The following is a 19738-nucleotide window of genomic DNA, read 5'->3' on the forward strand; positions in this document are numbered from 1 at the left end:
AAAAAAAAAAAAAAACCAAGAAAAAAAAAGACCAAACAAAAACAACCCAACCTGGAAAGGGGCAAAAGCTCTAGTCCCCAGTGAATTGCCGGGGCTTTAGTGCGTTTTGGGGCTCATCAGTGCTCAGCTCCTTTTCCTGGCACAGTTAACGATCCATGATTTAAAGAAAGACACCCCTCAGAGAGGAGGGGAAGCACTAATGGCACTTATTTTGCATTTGAAAGCCCTCAACTTCCGGACATCCTTCCACAGGCTGGGAAGTTCACAAGGCAAAGCAAACACTTGAACACTCTCCCTCCTGGCGGAGCAGCCCACCAGGGAAGGGCATTTTCCAAGATAATCCTTTTGACCACCAACTTAACTCCTTCCCTGGTGGCAAGCTCATGGGATCTCCAATTTCACAGCCCTTCCCGGGCTATAATTGGAGTCRTCCGAGCCAAAAAGACCTCAGGCTGCAGCGGGTGAAGTGGGGCTCCTGGGTGCTGCTCCTCAGGCTCCAAACCTGCCAGGCAACATCCTCATTTGGAGTTCAGGAGCCAAGGTGCATCATGTAAGCCCCCCAATCTTCAGCACGGCATCAGAGCAAAACATCCCTCCTCCCACACAGGAATSTCCAGGGAATAAGGATATTAGAGCTGCAGAACAACATCCTTAGCTGGTGCCAACTAGTCCTGCTCTGCTGAAGTCAGTGGCACTGCTGTAGTCTGTGCTGAAGAGCCAAAAGCCTTGCAAAYCTCTATTACATTACAAGGAGACAGCAGAAATTAAACAGAGGGGCGAGGGGGGTGGAGATGATTTTTCACCCGGTCTGGGGACAGTTTCTCCCTTATGTAAGTGAGGTATCACCTCAAGGATACACGCCCGACTTCTCCGCGCCAACCACTCAGCATTCCCGGGAAGGCTGGAAGGGTGTGTGTGCTCCTATGGCAGAGCAGCACAGCCAGGGACGGCATCGCCCATTTCCAGCCTCCTCCTGGAAGAGCTTGGAAGCAGCTGCCAACTGTTGTCTCTCTTGCTTGTTAATGTCTGGTATCTCCACCCCGGGTTGAAAATCCCTACATACAAAAAGCCAGCCAAGGCCAGTTCAACCATTTCCTCCCCCACCCTCGGAATTGTGGCTTTCCTATTTTTCCCCTCACTCCCAATTAGTCARAACTCTATAGTCCTATTGGTTTACACGATGTATTTACAGGAACAAGATTTGGTAAGCAAGGTACCCAATATATGCATGCTATTCACAATTACCCTGTGGATGTTTTCCACTTACAGAGCCTGTTCTGAAGAGAATAAAATACTTCAGGATCCTTGTCATAACTTAACATCGGCATTGACATCAGACACCAACCACTCAACCACCACACAATCACCATCAGGCAGAAAAAAAGACCAAAAAAACATACAATGCAAAGGAGTTTTTCCATTCATGTAGTAAGAGAAAATGGGAGCCTGAAGTATGCAGTGTAACACCATGTCAGTTTTCCAACTCTGTGTTTTAAAAGCAGTTAATCCCTCCCTCTGGCACTAATTTGTCCAAATGCATGGCTGCTGAATTCTGAAACCATGTAAAAATGAGGAGCCAACACTTCTGGGCTGCGGGTGCATAGAATAGATGTGAAACAATTCACCTTGTGACATTGTAGATAGAGTAGAATAATTAATTACTAAATGAGCCACTCACCCTCACATACACAGCAAGATTTCCGAATCTCAGATATAAAAAATGTCCTCAACTGGTCTTTTAACTTTTAATCTGCGGTTTAATCAAGAGTAATGAATGCATGCAGATATGCACCAATATATGCACCTACTTCCGTATAGCCACTAATTATATTGGCCATGACAGGAAAATATTAATACACTGAGAAAGAAGGAAAAGTAAACTGGAACAGGCAAAAATGGGAAATATCCTCTTAGTGTGGGGAGACAGATGAAAACAAATAGAGGAGGGGAACCTTTTTTCTTGTGTGCATGCCTATTCTTACAAAAAAAAAAAAAAAAGTCATGATTTTGACTCACCTATTTCATAAGGAGCTGTGATTTTTGTCCCAAATCACTATAAATCTAGGAATTTTAGAAGTTACGGCAACTGAAACAAGAGCCAGTGTTCCAAGAAAGAATTTTAAAGCCTACATAATTATTTTTGCAGAGTGAGGCTTTGCCATTACAGAAGGGTGCAAACACAGACTCGGTGCTGCTGCTTTGAGGAGCAATTGCACCCCACTCCGCTTCGTGCAATGAGACAGCAACAATACTTTGTGCATTTGCATCAGAAGCTTGTAAGCAAGGATAAATTAATTAACAGTCTCTGCTCCATGCACAGGGCTGGTTCAGGGCCTTTGGAGATTTACTAATTATGACGTTTACTAATGACAGACTTCCTGAGATGCTCCTGCACAAGCACAGGTTTCCTTCCAGGGTTGCAACTGTTAAAGTGCGGAACTCAGGAGCCAGCTGGAGCTTCTGTGTTCAAGGCTGACCCCTGTAGGTTTGTCCCAAATTAATTATTTTTCAAACATGAACAGCGCCAGGGGTTCGTTTAACATTTCAACACAACAGTTAGCAAACTGTTCTGACAATTAAAGCCACACCATGTTAAAAATACACGCTATAACTCAGCTTTCTGCTAGCCCAAGCTTCAGACAGTACATTATTAGAAACTTAAGAAACATCTATTGCCATGTTTTCTCCACATCCCTTCCTGGATAGTGAGTTCAGGACAATTCTCCACCATCCCCTTTTTGAGTTAAATGAACTGAGCTCCCAGGTTGTCTCTCTAAAGTGCATTTCTTCCCATTTTTTATGGTTTTCATGGCTCATCTCTAACTCCAGAGACCAGAGCTAGGGCCAGGTTTAAATATTTAACACTGCTCCTATTCCTCGAATGCAGTATCATCCATATCCYTCCCTTCCTTCACCAGCATTTCCTATCACTTCAGCAGTTTAAATAGCATAAGGCAGAGATAGATACTATCAATAATCAGAAACGAARCACCTCAGAAGGGTAAATTATCATTTGGCAACATATAATCACTGTAATGAGCACTCAGTTGTTTGTGAGTTTTCTACTCRCCTAAATGATGTTATGGCAAATCTTTAATGCAATTAATGCCTATTATTTAGGCACCTTAATGTATTGCATTAATACAATTTGCCAAAGTTGTGATCTCATAAAAGATTTGTCAGGTTTGTTACACTTAATGTGTTTTTCCCAAAACACACCAAATTCATTAAAAAAAACCTTCAAGCAGCATAACGTAAATACTAATCTATCAAAAAAACAAACCAGTTGAAAAATATTGGGAATAATGCTATGAATTCCACAGAACTGCAGAGAGATGCCAGTTGCCATTGAATAAAAGGGCATTTCTGAAAGCCTTCACCAGGARTGATGATCTTGATCCCTAAGGCTGAAATTTTGGCCTTTGGAAGTTCTTTGCATTACCTTAAACATTTATGGCATTTTCTTAAACACTTTTGAAAAGGAAAGWAGTCGCATCCATACAAAATCTACTTTATTTGAATTTATAATGCCAAGCAAGAAACAACTCTAACAAAAAGCAGATGGTTAAGACAAAAATCACGTGTTTCACCCTCTGAAAGGCTGATTTACCCCAGTACAAGACAGAGCATGTTACTCATTGTGGAGGACAATTAAGTCCCAGAAACATTCACTGCTCACTGGGGACAATTGGCATCATTATGTGATCAACAAATCTGTGTCTTATGTGCATTCCCCACCACCACCCTTTTTTTCCTGCAGTCATCCAATATAAACACAAGGAGTGAAAGAAAAAAAAAAGACAAGAAGCTCAGATGGTGACGTTTTCCTCCAGTTTCCTCCTGCTTTTTTTCGTCTAATATTGGGATCCAGTACATTTCCTAAAATCACAAGACCAGATATCAATCACAAGACATCAACCACACTACAAGGACTTTGAAATTCTAGATTATTAATTGGCTCTCTCCCACATGCCTTTTGATTTTTTTCTACATCAAAGATTAGTATATATAAGATTTTCTCCAGAAACATGAAGGGTAAAGACTTCAAGATGAAAAACAAAGCTGGGACATTCACAAGAACTCCCATTTAGCATTCTAATAAAAGATAAAACTCTCCAAACAATCTACGATTCCAAAAATATCATCAAGCAAGTTGAGAACACAGATATACAGGGATTGGGATCAAAGAAAATCTCGAGTTGGAAGGGACCAAGGATCATGGAATCAGCCTGATGTCACCCCTTTCCCTATAACCCTTTATGCTCAACCTATGAGCYAGTTGCTCACCCATCACAGACTGAAAATGATTGAGTGTGTGTGTGTGTTTCTCCCATTGGACCGTTCCTAAACCTGTGGAACTTGATAGAAATTGCATTAAAAATTAAAAATACCCTCTAAGTGTGACGTGATCCAAAAAAATACACACCAAATAGTCCAATCTTTTTCCATTTGGCATGGGACAAGAACTGCACAGAACTGCATCTTAATAAAAGTTTACTTTTTGAACAGYCTCACAGCTGAGACATACCTTGGGSTCACTATTTCATGAGYSCATTGCCAAAGATTTTATCTTTAGAAGCCAAATAAAAAGWCAGGATCTTGTTTGTGTGTTGTCCCTCAAATCACTGCCATAAATTGTTCAGAAAACACCAAGCAGTTAAAAATTAAGCTTCCTTACTTTGTGAAGCTAAAATAATCGGAACATATTCCTTTTTCCTTCTCTTGCTTAGCAGAAAAATGCATGGAATTGAGAAGGAACAGTGCCTGAGGGTATTTGCAAGCATGGATATTTCTGTATCTTTTCTTTGCTTTTTACTTATGCCCACATTCTTCTCCCGTTTCACACAAACAGTTCTGGAAGTCCTCAGACTGCAACAAACCTACACACCTGAGCTTTTGATCCCAGCAATCTGCCAGGCTTTCTGGAAGGACAGATTCGCACATGGATATACAGAGATCTTGGAAAAGTTAACACAGATTTTACAGAATATACAGAATGGCAAAACTCAGGTTTGATTTGAAGCTGATGGGATGAGAGGACAGTGCACCCCCCCGGGGACTTGGTGTTCTGGTGCATAACCCTGGTGGCTGCAATGCCTTTCTCGCTCTTTCCCATTTCACCTTCCAACACTGGGACACAAAAATCATTGTCCCTCAAATTTCCTTTGGAAAATGAAGGTTAAAGGTTTCCAAAAGTTAATCCACCTTCAGCCGTTTTCCTTTAATACAGACTGTAATTAACATGCTGTGACACACATTCTKCTACATGCATTCATCAATCCATGTATTCCTCTCCTTATTTTCCCTCTCCTTGTTTGCCTGATTTAGGAAACRTATCCCAGGTCATGTCAACACTCTCAGGTGACAGGAGGCAGAGATACACAGTAGGCATTGCTAGAGCAGGTGCCAYGCTCGCTGCAAAAAGACAATTTTACAATCATTGCAGTGACAGCAGAAGGGCCAAAACTGCTTCCAGGGAGCAATTTTCCTCACTTACAAGTAGTTAGCATCCACTAGTCTAATTAAAACTGTAAGCTATAAACTAAAACAAGAAGTTTCACCTCAACACAAGAAATAATTTCTTTATATTGAGGGTGGCAGARCCCTGGAATAGCTGCCCAGAGAGACCGTGGATTCTCCCTCTCTAGAGGCATCCTAAACCCACTTAGATGAAATCCTGTGTCACCTCCTCCAAGTGACAYTGGACTGGATGATCTCCAGAGGTCCCTTCCAGCCCTAACTATCCTATGATTCTGTAAATCAACTACATCTCTAATGTGCAGAGCTATCAATTACTCTATGGTGGCAAAAGTAGAACAACTTTTCTGTAAACAAAAAGAATAAAKAAAGATACTTTATATCTATTATAAAGCTTTATAGTATAGGCACTTCTTTGGGWAAACATAAAGAGAAAGAATGAACAATACCTTTCAATTATCAAAAGCACTGCATTCTATATTAGGACCACAGTCACATCTTGTTTATTAAAGACAACAGGAAACTTGGTTCTCAAAAACACACATTGATTTTCTTCAGGTTCAAAAGCATCGAGCTGATTACACCAATGACAAACTGAAACCTTCCAAACTACATGTTCTGTTTATAAAGAGGGAAGAAAAATACCTCCATGTGAGACCCCTAGGTGCACCTACAAGATTCACAGAGCAGCTTCCCACTATGTTAAGTGCTGTACAAACAGAGGACAAAAAACTGTCCAAACCAAAGCATCAGTAGGAAGAACACAGAAAGAAGGCTTGAGAGAGGAAGCTACACTAAAAAAATTATCCARATCATTGAGTAGACCTCAGCAAGGTTTGGGAATCTACTGGCTTTACAAGGAAATAAAGCTTTAAATATTTTAACACTACTTTAAGCTATTTGTAGCTTCACAGTCTAAAACTTGTTACTCAGGTTAAAGCAAAAGGATCTGTTTGGAGGAGGCAAAGCAAAGCAAACATTCCTCTCCTCAAGGAAAAGCTGAAAAGCACTGGAGCCTGAATTTCCAGTAACTAGATCCAGCAAGAACCAGACTAGCATTAGCAACTACAAAATACAAACATGGGCTAAACCACAGATTTAATCCCTCCAGAGACTTAAAAATATCCAGCTGCCATTTTTGTTACGCACCTGAAAACATCTCATATGACATTTTATTATGTCCAAAGCTGTGTGTTTCACTAAACTRCTGAAGGGCTCTGCCTTGAAGGTGGTTCTGGGGCATTGAACTCAAAATCATGCTGAGCTCTTCCCTGTCGGACCACGCTCTTTCAAATCTCTTGGCTCCTGGCTGACAGCTGGGAATTAGCAGCACTGGAAAGTAAAATTCAAACTTTCCTAAAAATATGCACTTAAAGCCTGTTTTTCAGGCTGGTTTAAACTTTATTTATATAAATATTCTAATATATATCCAAGCCTTTGGCCACTTTTGACAAAATCATGCATTTTTCTGCACTTCCTCAGCAATCTTAGGGGAGGAGGGAATCTTGTTCCCAGAAAAAGAAAAAATGAAGCACCCACTCAGCAGTTACCAGCATTGCCTCCCTACAAACCAGCCCATGCTTTTTCCCCCCGAYTGTAGTTTGTAAACAAAGGAGGGATATTTAACTCTGCTTCTGTTCCCAAAATTATTTATATATGAATGGACATATTTTTTTAATGCTCCATCTGGAAAATTCCTGTCCTGCCTCCTGATTGAAGAGGAAGAAGCACAAAAGCTCAAAATTTGGGAATTCCCATTAGACCACCACAGTCTGGTGGCAACTGAGCTCAGTGGGGGAAAAAAAATGTAGAAAACATTTAGAAAAAATTTGCATTTCCAAGAAGTTTTCATCCCAGYTTGGGAGGCCTCTTTAGATCCCTAGAAGTCTAATCGAGCAGTGTGCTGAAAAACAAGGGAATTGGGCAAGGGGACAGATGGACACCTGAACCAAAAGTGCCACAGACATATTGTATCTTCTGAAGATCTCAGATTTTCCAATGATTATGCTAGAAAGSCTCTGACCAAGTCAGGAACCACAGCATCCCTTCTCATCAGTTAATCTGCATAACAAGTAATGCACAGGAAAAAAAAAAAAAAAGAGGCTGTTTGAAGGACTTTGGGACAAAGGAAGGCTTGTGAACTTCCACAGAAATGCCACTCAACTACGCAGGAAGATAAATCTGATACGGATGTTTTGGACAGAATAATGCTCACAGCTGTTCTCAGTCTGTTTTTATCTGGTYGCTGCTGAACAGGACCAGAGCTGAGCAGTTCAGTGGCATTAAAAATGCAAATACTACTCACAACACTTAACCTGACAAAGATGAAAAAGTGTGATGGCAGAATGATCTGCTGAGACCACCACCTTGTCAGGGAAAAAGGGCAAGACAAGCCCTTGATGGYGGCTTGACCACAGGAACTGCCAAGGACATGGCCAATATTGGTTCACTAATTACTTGTAGACAGGAGCAGCACAGAAATTTCTGTTTCATGTTTTAATACACTGCAAATGATCTGGAGCTGGCAGCTTGGTGCTGTTTTCAGTTTGTGAAGGGCTTAAAGTAGGGACTGGGTCCACAACTCTGCCTTACAAATAGCATCAGCACCATACCACCAGGGGAATAAAAAAAAAMCCTAAAACAAAACAAAACRTCAAAACTGAGCTCTACCACATGCTCTGAACCTGTCAAGTTTAATCCYGTGAAATGGAGGGAAGGTAAAGCCTTTGCAAGTGATGAAAGACACATTCACACCTGGGCCTAGAGTTTACAGCTACCAAGGAGCTAATCACCAAAGTGACATAAATCCAAGTCTAGACAAASCTTTGTACACTGAAAGGGGTAAAAAAACAGTACCATAGCAGAAGTACAGCTTCACACACTTCTATAATGAACATTGGGACTATTTCAGAGATTTTAAGGATGAGAGGTTCATGCTGGCTTCCCCGCTACTCATCAACACACCAAGTTCAGAACCCCTCAGCTATGGAACTACCAAGGCCACACCAGTTATTAACAAAGGTCATTTTGCATATTTGTGTCCCAACATTTTGGGACACTGTGTTTGTTAGCTATTGCCCTCCAGTTAAAACATGATGGTCCTCAACCCTATTTTTTAGAAGTCCTTCACAACCTCATCACCAGACCAGCCAATGCTCCTGGTTCTTGCTCTCTCTGACCATTTCATCCAATTTACACATCCTAGGACGCCTCATGTGGGAAGTAACAGAAACTGTGTTGCACTAAGCGAGAAGAGGGAGTGTAGCAGACCAACACAGAAAAAGAAAGCACAAGCCAAAGCACCGTCTGTCCCACACAGTCACTGCCAGGAAGCCAGAGACTCCAAAATAGACAGCCAGGGTTAAAGTAGCATCCTGAAAAAATCCCTTCAGAAAATTCTCACRTCTGTACAAAACAGCAATTTCCAAATGTCCTTGTTCACTGAAAGGTAAGGATATGCAGCAATAACTTCCAGTTCCCAGTATAAAAGAAATCTCCAAACCCAGGGCCTAACAAGGTGCTATAAATGCCATCTGCTGAGAAGCAAGAAATACGGAGTTAGGGATTGATTTGGGGGGAGATAGATACTTTAATGCATCCTGCTTGATGGGAAGCAGGAACAAATCTAAACCTGTCTTRCTGCTGCAACAGAGGCTGCCCAATAGTCATTTCTGGCCTTAATAAACCATTCCTACCAGAGTAAGAGTAGAAGACAGAGCACGAGGAGCTCAGCTCCAAGCACCTTAAGCTTTCCAGCCCAGATGTGTTCACTGGCATAGGGAAGAGGAACTTCCCCTGTCAAGTGCCAGTTTTCTCCCTGGCTCTTCACTTGTCCTACTATTCAGCACGTGCATTATTGCCCTTCTGCAACTTGCCATGGGAAGTATCTTGGCACATCTACAGATAGAAGGAAAACATTCTTTCTGGCAGACACAAGCCCCTGCAACATCATGAGACCAAGTACAGCGAAGGCCAGATAAAATCTGAGGTATATTAATATCAATTTTGAGCAGAGGCTTTGCTCACTAGACAGTACTAACTCTGCCAACCCAGGATGTGTCAGGGTGAGGTTGCTCTGACTATATTCGTTATAATCCCAGATCACATGCTGCTGTATTAAGATAAAAATGGCTTTGAACTTTTAAATTTATTTCCCTGGATTTCTTTTCAGTACCGATTCAGCACTGATACCAGGATCAGTGTGACAAGAAAAGGCAAGTTACATTATTCTAACTGTGCAAATACAATTCTAACTGGTTTGGGGGAATATTTTCTCTGCACTTTTAACAGTGAAGTTTTAAAAYGGCAAGAACACACCTGGATTAGCATCCAGTGGAAAAGTACCTACTGGGCTGCTAGCTGTGCTGAGGAGCCCTTGAAATGAAAACAAACCAACCACAAATCACACTAATGGGAAGGCTGTCACTTCTGGATTCAACCCTAGGATTGAAATACAATAGGAGGAAAGAAATACTTGCTTTAGTCCCAGACACAAAAAGTAAATCATCTGCAGAGAGAATGACATTTCTCTTCTCCCCTTCATCCCAAACTAGATAGCAGGTCTATTGTCATGAATAAAAGGAGAGAGAAAAGAAAAGACAAACCCAAAACACAACAAACAGAACAGCTGTATATTCTTTGGAGATGATACATACCTATTAAATACATGAGACAWTTATCTAGAAAACCAGAAAGCTCAGTTCAGCTGTAAATTTTCCACCAGTTCCTTGGTGAAACTGGCATGGGGGATATTCCATATGGAAGGTATTTTGTGAAATTATATCTATAAATATCTGAGGATTGAAATAGTCTTAGTTTCCTGACCTAATATATCAGTCTGGACACCAAAGAAATAGAAAGTCTCCCACCCTGGGCTTGGCAGGTCCTCAGAAAACACAATTCCCCCTTTCCATTCCTCACCAATTCCTAACCCAGCTCACAGCAGCCAAGGCAAAGAGCTGCTCCCTCTCAGGTGCACAACCACTGAGTTTAAAAGGACCAGAACATATCAACTGGCAAAAAAAAAAAAAAATTATAATATCCATCACAAATATCACATCATTGCTGTGGGGTTTTTTTAACTTTGTTTTTAAACCATCTAATCCCAGACTTGAGACCGGTAGGATCAAGCACATGAACAACACATATTTAGATGCCAAAATTAATGACTTTGAATTACATGTGGAGACTTTATGAAATATGCATTTCTAATCCAGGTACTCAAATAGGATGTGGGACTTTCCTAAAAGCTTTGCTTCCAAGTGGCAGCTGAGCAGTGGAAAAGCCAGCTTTGACACACTTGTTAGTTCTGTGCTTAGAAAAGAATAGCTGTGTACTCAGATCTCACAGCCTTCTGAAGAATGTATTCCAGTCATCCAGAGTTCTGGTATCTGGCAAATCTTCAATATCACATACTTGCTGACTATCCTAGTGTGCTCCAGGATAATGCTGAATTATGAACCCAGCCCTTTGCACAAAGTGTTCCCGTATTCTTTGCAAAAGACTTCCCTCCTCCACCCAGAAAGTTAAAGAAGTGATTCAGGTCCCAATTTCCCGTGGAAATACCAAGTTTGTGTTTTAGTTAAGGGGAGTGCAAAGCAGGGAGAGCAGAATTTTACAAGGGAAAAAATAAAAAAAGGCACAAACCAGCAGCCCTGATGAGAAATTAGAGCAGGGAAGGTCCTGAGGACACATGGAAAATAAAAGCTACGCCTCTCATAATTTCCATTTAACAAACTGAGAGCAAAAAGCTCAGGAAATTACACTTTCAGGCTGAGTGACACTTTCTGTGCCCTACACTGCAACCTCAAGCCAYATCCACAGGGAATATGCCTACTCCTGGCATGTGACAGGCATCAGGACATCCATGCCAGGTAAAAGGAAAATTGTGCTGGTCTTTTCATTTCAAGGTGGAGCCACTGTAAATCCACTGTTACAGCTCATGCTACACTCAACTGATTTCTGAACTATTTCCATTCCTGTCTCTCCAGCATCTTTAATGATTGCTAAAGTTATAAAGGTAATCTTAAAGAAAATCAAACACCTTTTTCAGATTATTWGCTGTGACTTGCTTAAGAATAAAGATACTTGGCAGAATCTTCAAGATTACCAACTCCAGTTAGGCAATTAATTCCAACTATAGAGATTTAAATTMAGATACCCACACACCTGATTCATTGCTGAACATTGTTAAGAGACCCTTATTTTTAATGTGAATAAAGCCCTATGATTTAAGGACATCTGAGAACTATAGCTTCAAGTCAATATCAAACTCTGAGAGTAAACAAAAGAAACCCTTACTTGCTTTATATAGAGTTGGCAGGTTAGCAATTCCAGTCAAAAATTACCTCAAGTTTCCATGATGAGCCACATCAAACACTGGGCACCTTACGGGACCCAGTTTATACTCAAGTAATGGAAAGTAAAAATGAAATCACTAAAAAAAAAACCCAAAAAAAAACCAAACAAACAAACAAAAAAAAAACAAACAAAAATCCACAGTATTGATGCAAAATGTGAATCCACACTTAATATTAAGTAGATGTGCCAGATTTTATACCATGTTAGAGATCATACCTAGACAAGCAGAACTGAGATTCATTTTGCATGCAGGTGTGTTCAGGTTCAGATAGACAAAAGGTTATTTTCAATTTTTAGGAACAAGCAGACTTGCTATAAATCAAACTCTAACATCAGTGTACTCACAAAGAACCACACAAAGCTCCCAGAGAGGTAAGACTGCAGCATTCTATTAGAAACGTGATTTATTACTTGGCATTTCTTGATGCTTTGGAGCCATTAATAGACTGGAACCACATGTCGGTTTTGAGACACTACCTCTGCCTACTGGCATTTAAAGACTTGGTCATTAGAGYTAAAAATTCTACTCCTCTTTTCTCCAAGACTCTCTAAAAGGTCTACTACTCCTTTTTTTTTCCCTCTAGGTCTGGAATATCCAGGTTTGGGTCTACTTTATTTCAAACCTTTATCTTCCCTGTTATCTGAAGAGACYAACCCTCCTTCCTCCAAAAGGAGTTTTTGTGGGTTTTATTAAAGCAGCTAAAATATTTTTAGAAAATAATACCTAGTCTAGACCTTGAAAAGCACACCYTCAGSTCTCTCAAAAGATTTCTGAGGAGAAAATAATGCCCCCCTAAATCAATTATGCTAATTATTAGAATCTTTCCTCCTCAGTATTGCGGTTATGCATAGTATCAAGATAATTCCAAATTTAATAGTGAGCTGAACAAGATAACATCTTAAAACAAAACCAAAGGATTTCAATTATGTCAATGCAAAAAAAAACCAAAGTAACATAATGTGCTTATTTACAATAACATCTCAGGTGAAGGTTTATTTCAGAAAATACTAAAAGACTTAAGAAAATAAACAAAACTTAAAATGTAGAAAATCCAGGTCTGCCTCCTTGCAAAAGTGAGAAAAAAAAATCCAAAAATGCACAGAAAATCCAAAAAATGCACAAAAAATCCAAAAATGCTCCTCCATTTCTAAGGAGGTTTTCAGTATTTATTTCATTTGATAGGTACGAAAGAGATAATCTTCAATTATGCCTTATCTTTATCCTAGTTTATCTGCATTGATTTCCTCAGAGACTTAATAAAAGGAGGTTGTGGCACTCAGTTGTCAGTGCCAAATTTAAATCCACCTATGGGCTCACCAAGCAATCAAGAAATCCATAGCTTTGCTCCACAATAAGAATATTTCATAGGTCATGTCAACACATGACATAAGTAGAGTAATAGCCATGTCTTTGAAAGAAGATTTTCAGCTTCACACAAGCTAAAGTTGAGAGGGGAAGAAACATAATACCAAGGCTTTTAAAGCATCCCTGATTCTCAGAAAATCTTCCTCAGGAAGCAAACCTTCCTGAGGGATACCATAGGGTATTGCTAGCCTACCTCTCCTCAGGAGGATTTAACTATTCATCATTTAATTAATGGTGATTTGGAGCACTTGGAGAAGCGTGTCCATCATTTCAAGGCAGCGTGATTCATAACAAGAAACACATGAGAATAATTATAAGCTACAGTATAGTAAATACATTTGTATTTATTATAAACACATGCATTTTACTATAAATATGTTTACTTTACTATAAATATGTTTACTTTACTATAAAAGTATTTACCCACCACATCTTGTCTTTGAGGAGAGAGTGTTACCTCACTCCTGATGGTATCATATGGAAAAGGGAAAGCATGTTCAGCAGCCTGTTCCTTCTTGAATATCTTGCTTTGCTGATTGATTTAATGAAAATACACTCACTGAAAGGATACTGAGCAATCAATTCAAATTTGGTGTGATCCTCCTCATCTATGTCAAATCAGAACATCCAGAGTTTCCCCATCTTGGCTTTTACACCTCTACCTATTCTAAASAGCAGCCCAAGAATGTGAGGTATTCCTTTTCCATGCCCTTTGCTAAACTCTTGATATTTTTTCCAGGAAAGGCGGGAGTTGTTTCTATTTTACAATGCTTGAAACTCCCAGATTGATTGTAGCAGACTTATTTCTCACTCCAGCTCTGGAAGACACAGATTGGTTTGCCTCAAGCAGGTCTTGATGATCTATGCTTCTCTGTTTCCATCACTGAAATAAAAAAAAAATGCCCCAGTAAGCACAGACAGGAAAAGAATCGAAGGAGATGGATTTCAGCCCCCAAGAACACATCCATCACCTGTACTAAGCCTTCTGCAAGAGCTTCCTGGCTGATTTACATTTGACAACAGTAATTGTGACTGCTCAAAGGCTTTGAAGCACTGACAGAGGCAAGGGCATCCATCCTATTGTGCTTTTCATAGCAGCTGTAGCTAAATAAATTACATAACATGTTGCACGTATCAGCTGAAGGCCTGCCCACTACACTTTGAACTCCACTCTAACAGCATTAAACAAACAAAAATAAAATGGCAACACTGCATTGACATTGGCATTATTYACCAAAGCCTGAGAAGGTACTCAAGTACCTCCTGGTAATTTCAGAGACWAATGTTCACCTGCACTTTAAAAGATGGCTTCACAAGACACACATTTTGTCAGCAGATTTTCAGCATGTAAAATAGATGGTGTGGTCAGATGTCTTCCTTGCATTAAAAGATAAGCTGCCCAAGACCACCAGCAATTGAAGTCCTGTTAAGAGTTTTCCTAGGGACAATAACAATAGGCCTCCTGTGACACCAGCTGGGATTACCCCTACACTGTGGTCTAAAGCAGCAATTCCCAACTGAAAACSCTGAACATTGTTCCAGGTCTGCAGAAAAAAATTTGTGAAAATAAGAGATGTTGATGGAAAGGGGAAGTGGTTTTTCACAGGCTTCCCAAGCTATGAAGCAATCTGTGGCGTGATCAGTAGGAAATGACCAGCGACCYCATGATGACACAAAGAGTTTGTAACCAGAAATACTTGAGAAACCCTATTCTTGCTCATTTGACCATCTCRCAGAAGCTATAAACATCAATGACCTCACTGGAACAGCAAAAATAGACAGTTCATTTTGAAATACAGTTCCATAACACTTTTCTCAGACACCTCAAATGACATCTTCAGAACTGGCAGCTTCAAAGCAGCAATATTCAATACTGCAACTTCTATTCAGCAATATTTTCTCCTTAGTTCTCAAGACAGAGTTAAAACAAACTGAAAGTAAGAGGAAAACCACCAAGAAAATATGAGAAGAACTTAAGAATAGAATTGAATTGGATTGGTGAGGGAAAAGAATAAGAAAGAGAAATCAATAAAATAAAACAGAAAGCTCAGTCCTACAAACAGCTATTTTTAGATCCATACACTTAAAGCTCTGCATAGCTGCTTTGTTTACTAAAGAGTGAAATGCAAGCTTAAAACCAAATCCATGCTTGCAAAATGAAGTTGGAAACAAAATTAGCCTTACCCAGTCCAGCATTAATTTAAACTTTGCTGGAATATCTGTTTAGATCAGCACTTATCTCTCAGATGAATGCTAATTCAGAATTAAAAATTATTTAACTTCACCTGGAAGTGCTGTGTGGTTACCCAGAAATAAAACCCTCTCCCTTTCAAACAGGATCCTTAGGGGGGAGGTCACTGCCAATTTTCACTGAGGACAGAGCTTACAGAKCCTTTTTGTGGACCATAATAGATCCTAATATTAAACCAGTACTGCTAAAAATAAAAAGCATCTACTGATTTTTTTTTTTTTTAATTTTCACCTATGACTTTTGGGAGTTTTGGAGAATTTTTTTAGTTCTTTCCATGTGCATAAAGGAAGCATTTTTCTTTCTGAGAGGACAGGGGGAAGAATGTCCTGAAACACTTCTGCATAACTGAAAAATTGAGGGGAAATATTCCCCCTTTCTCCATGGCTGAACATTACTTTTTCTGTTTTTTTAAATTGACTGAAAGGTAACCCCCTGGCATTTCAAAGCTCAGTTCCATAACTAATGTTTCTAGCTAGGTATAAAAAATATTTATACTTACACATACAAAAGGATTTGTAAATACATTTAAGTGAGATTCTGCCAGAGTGTGCAGATTGCTTTACACCAGAAATTTAAATTGTAAAATTCTTAATGGAACCATGAATCTGATTAAATATAATATCTTGACAATTTCCTAGTCATTCACCTGACAGCACTGGGAGGAATAGCCTGAGAACCTCCCTAACCTGCGCTCTGTGGATCCACGACACTGGGACTGCCACGGGAATTKGAGGAAAACACCTGAAAATCCACCGCACAGAACAGAACAAAGACCAGAAATATTTTCAGATTTGGGACCATTGTTACTAATCGTTTTTAAGAGGCATTTGGACAATGCCCTGAATACCACGCTTTAATTTTTGGTTAGCCCTGAAGCGCTCAGATCAGATGGTTGTTGTAGGTCCCTTCCAACTGCAATATTCTATTCTATTCTATTCTATTCTATTCTATTCTATTCTATTCTATTCTATTCTATTCTATTCTATTCTATTCTAATTTCTATTTCTATTTCTATTTCTATTCTATTCATTTGAAGGAGGAAATTTTAAAAGACTCCAGAAATACTATTAAACATATAACTGCTGGCTGTGGCCTATGTTTTTTTGGCTATCACATACAGACCTGAGACCATCTCACTCTTTTCTGATGCTGCCTGCATTTCTCTCCTGTGCACTAGAAAAACCAGGATTATTTTTCCACAAGAGTCATAGCTGAGCCTCAGCTACCTGATTTTTAATCTGACACCTAGAAAGATTTGCCCTAAGTCCCCACACATGCCACAGTGCTGTGTTATGGCAAGAGAGATGTGTCACATCATGGGGCCCTGTGCTCGAGAACCTGCCTAACCTGCCTGCACCTCGACAGCAGCCACAGCCTGTGGCCCCACTCCTGTCCTCTGCTCCTAAAATAACCTCATCCACATCGAGAGGTCTGACACATGCAGATACCAACATAGCAGTCAGATGAATCACCCCTGGAGCTGCACACACGTTACTGCCATGGTTTCCAAACAGGAATTTTGAAATCTCTCAGAGTAGTAGCATTTGTTTGATAAAGATTTGGTCTCCCGTCATCCAGTCACAAGCCTGCTCTAACACTGAAACCAGGTACAAGCACTGCTGTCTGCAGTCATGAGTGGCTTAAATGGTCATTTAACTTGAAAAGGAGTTACACCATGCGCTACACATTCAGTGATGTCAAACTGCTGCTGTGAAAAATTAAGGGGCATCCAGACTCTTTTTGTATTTTATGACAATTAAAAACAAAAGTTTGCCTTTTTCTCCCCGAGTAAAACCATGACATTTTCCACATCAAAAAATCCCAGGATGGGTCAGGCTGGAAGGGAGTACAGTGGGTCAGCTGGCCCCACCTCCCTGCTCCAGAGGTGGGGCCAGCTGGGTGGTGCCATCCCAGAGCACAGGGCACAGGATCGTGTCCAGATGGTTCTGGAATATCCCCAGTGAGGGAAACTCCACACCCTCTCTGGTTTCACCAACCCTCTCAGGGATCGGTCACTGCTCAGGGAAAAAGTTCTGCCTCATGTCCAGGTGAAACTTCCTTTGCATCAGTTCCTGCCATTCCCTCTTGTCCTATTGCTTGACACCACTGAGCAGAGCCTGGCTCCATCCTCTTATCATACTTCCTTCCTGGAGGAGTCTACTTTCATCATTGGTAATAGTAAGGAAGTCTGAATTATTTGGAATGGATGCTTACACTTGGACTAAAAGTTTAAAGAACTAAGAACAAAATATTTTTGCTTTTTATCCTATGCATTTTATCTCAAAATTTGAAAGTGATAATTGATTATGAAGCAATTTTGTAAGGGTTCCTAGGKTCATATTGAGATTTTCCAGTTGCTGTCCCGACATTAGCATTACTCATGCATCATACATAAATGTCTTACACCAAATATTTGCAAGGATGTGCCTAAATCTCTTCTAAATGTCTCAAATGTCGGTTTAAAAAAAAAAAGTGTATTAAAAACATAGAAAATGAAGAAGTCTGGCTTTGGGTTTTCWCTTCCAGCTACACCTCTAGTTGTAGAGGAAGAATTAATTTCTAGAGAAGTCCCACAGGGCTTAGTGGTTTCTTTAATGCCTTTCTCTTGTGGCAGAAAGCAGACACACTTCCAGGATGCACAGATTTACTCGCAGCATGTATTCTTCAGAATTTATCTGCTATGGATACCAAACACCAAACAATGTTCTACCACTGGAAAACAGGCCAGCGCCTTTGACGTAGTGTTATCAGYGTGACGGATCCTGTGAGTCATTTTTGCAATGACTCAGTCCATTTTGCAATGGAATGACAGCCTTGGCTCTCCAGCTCCAAGACCAGCTCTCCCTCGCAGCCCCAGATGTGGAAAGAACCACTGACCCATCACCATTCCAACTTACTGCTCTGTTGAAATAAACCAAACTAWCTTAAACTTCGTTTGAGAAGATGAGACCAGAAGTTAATTAAGGTTATCTTTCATGGACAAACTCAAGAGTTTAGGAGGACCCAGATGACATCAATGTAGATGACATCAAAGTCTACCCCAACTCCCTGACAGCAGACAAGTGATCTGTTTGTACAGGTTCACCCCTCACCAGATGGATGAATCCAGCCCAGCATCACAGTCACTGCAAAAAAACAGTCACTGCAAAAAACAATCACTGAAGCGAAAAAGCAAGCAAAACAACCTTTAGGGTTTTTTCTTTTGTGGCTGGCTTGCACAGTCAGAGATGTTATTCGYCCACAAAGAACAACATTTTTTATTATTTTTCTCCTTTAACCCACACTCCTCAAGAAAATCTGTTAATCTCTAGCCTTCAGTGAGGAAAGCTTTGTACTTTATCTCTGCACAGTTCCAACCATTTATGCCTAGCTTTTTAAGGGAGCTGAAACATTTTCAAAGACCAGAAATTGTTTATGCAAAGAAGGTTACAGGCCTCAAGCTGACTGACATTAGTTCTTCCACGTATTCCTAAGGTAGAGATGTGGGGAAAACAGGTCAAAGAGGCTAGGAATTCTGCAGTACTTACCAGAGAATCYCACCATCCTTTCATACAGTCAGGAGAGAAACCCCTACTCTCCCTTGCGTTATTAATCAAAGGATCAGGGTCCATTGGACTGTGCAGTCTGAGGAGAAAAACCTTCCTGGTAAGATGCAAATGTTCCTCCTCTTCACTACTGGCCCAAACAAGACATTCAGTTTCACATTAAATCAGGATAAAATAATTCAGCCTATCTTGTAGAGGAAAGCTCTATAGGTAGTTAGCGTTGTGTCTAGATTATTAGAAGGGTAATTTTAAAAGGCTTCTGGTAAACGATGATTTCTTATCAGCAATATCCTGAATTTGCTTTTCTCTATTCCAGTAGGACAAAATAACACTTTAACCACCCAGCACAATTTTAAGTGCAGATAATAAATATTTCATGCCAAATGCCTATTATCCCATATAAATACAAAGTTTTAAAATAATAAATCAGTATGAAGTACTTCTACAAGAGTCATGAATTTCCATTAGTGATTTCCATTATGCAAAAATTCAGTTGATTACAATCTCATTCCACTAGTCAGAGAAGTTCAGGTTTGGTCAGAGAGTTGCATCTACCTGATCGTCACACCCTGGGAAAGTGAAACATAAATGTTCTCTCCAGATCCTTCATATGGACTGAAAAAAAAAAAAAAACCAAACCCAAAAAACTCCACATCAGTATTTTTATTCCATGTTCTTGAAAATACTAAAGATGCACGAACACATTTCACTTCTTCCTAAATTAATTTGCCAACTAAA

The sequence above is a fragment of the Malurus melanocephalus genome, unplaced genomic scaffold (genome assembly GCF_030028575.1).
Source record: "Malurus melanocephalus ecotype Western Australia unplaced genomic scaffold, MMel_1.1 scaffold_16, whole genome shotgun sequence".
In the NCBI taxonomy this organism is placed as follows: Eukaryota; Metazoa; Chordata; class Aves; order Passeriformes; family Maluridae; genus Malurus; species Malurus melanocephalus.